This window comes from Penaeus monodon, chromosome 29, assembly GCF_015228065.2.
Source record: "Penaeus monodon isolate SGIC_2016 chromosome 29, NSTDA_Pmon_1, whole genome shotgun sequence".
Lineage (NCBI taxonomy): Eukaryota > Metazoa > Arthropoda > Malacostraca > Decapoda > Penaeidae > Penaeus > Penaeus monodon.
Window position 1 is genome coordinate 29,590,635 of NC_051414.1, and position 1,399 is coordinate 29,592,033.

Sequence of the window (1,399 nt, forward strand, 5' to 3'; positions counted from 1 at the left end):
GATTTTTTTTACCCATATTTTGACGTTTTCTTTGATGGGTGAATTCTTTTAGTTTGACCGGCGGTTATAGGAGGAATAAATGGCTAAGAAAAATCCGAACGAATTTGATAACTGTATTTTTAGTTCTCACAAATGCACACGGGAAGGGAAACTTCATATCTCTCTCAATCAGTATCAAAGATCTTAAACAAAGAATTTAATGGGCATAATAAGACAATAAAGGAAACATTAAATATTCAACATAACAATTTTGCTTACTGAACAAAAATACACTCTGAAAAGTATTTCTTAAAATATTATATATATGTTCCGAATTATAGTCACACTGTTAATATGAATCAATCAGTAATTACTGTTATTTTTTAAGCTCTTGCCAGTATAAGATAGTGCTAATACCCCTTTCCACAAAACTGCCAAATGACCAAATGTAATTGTTAAACTCAAAGAATTAGGGATCATTAATGTTTAAATTTGAAGGTGAAATTACCCACATGCAAATTAGTCCCGATTAAGTATCAAAGGTCTGGCGAATGATCTCCGGATGTTGAGGTCGGCGGTCGGGTTTTCGCCATCCTGAGAAACAAAGATCACGCGATTACACAACGACAATAAGTATGAATCAGAATGTATTGTGGTAAATCCCAAACTGAGAGCCGCAATGTTCCAATCTGATATTGAATTGAGACGCTGTGTGAGTCAATTTTATTTTCTGTTTGTGTAGCTTGCCATGTTTAGTTATCAGTGTTCAACATACTTCTTTTTATGTTGGTTTGTGTTTGAATGTAAAGTTATTCTCACTCTTCTGGCAGGTTTTGTGTTTGTTTATTTCATCTCAAGGAGTAGAAATTCTTGGAACAAGCGAAAATGTACTCTGCAGTCATGTGGGATCGAGGAAGGCTGCTTAAGTATAGGACTATGTGTGTTTAGGTTGTTGGGAAGGAAGAGTCGGAAAGAGGGAGCAAAAAAGAGAAGTTTTAACAGACAAAACAACAAGGAAAATCAGCGTAAATCCTTCTGGTCCAATGTCCTTCATGTCAACCTTTCAAAATCCAGTACGACTTACACAGCATATTCTGCCATTGGAGGTCGACCTAAATTCCTTCCGCACTGAGGGCTTTCGGACCCCCAGTTAGTGTTCTGAAATAACCCATGATAACTAACCCAGCCGTTGCCATATCCCCTGAGGCTTCCCTTACTATGTAGAATGCTCCTGCAATAAATGTCATGCCCTTTGGCCCCTCCCGAGCCTGTGCAGTTTCGCAGGTGTGCACCATCCCACTAACAGGCTGTTCTAAGATGAGATAAGGGAAGTACGTGGCGTCTTGGTCACAGGGCCAACAGCAAGATGAAGTATATTTCCATAAAGGGACCAATAGGCCATTTATCATACAAATTGTAT

General features: G+C 38.2%; 1 long non-coding RNA gene across 1 annotated transcript in view; it reads right to left on the reverse strand.

The window, feature by feature from the left end:
- Positions 1–99: 99 nt before the first annotated feature.
- Positions 100–1,399, reverse strand: part of LOC119592125 — a 3,464-nt gene continuing 2,164 nt past the window's right edge. Inside the window, exon 4 of the long non-coding RNA XR_005230402.1 lies at positions 100–573. This is a non-coding gene — a long non-coding RNA (uncharacterized LOC119592125). The remainder of the gene's footprint in view (positions 574–1,399) is intronic.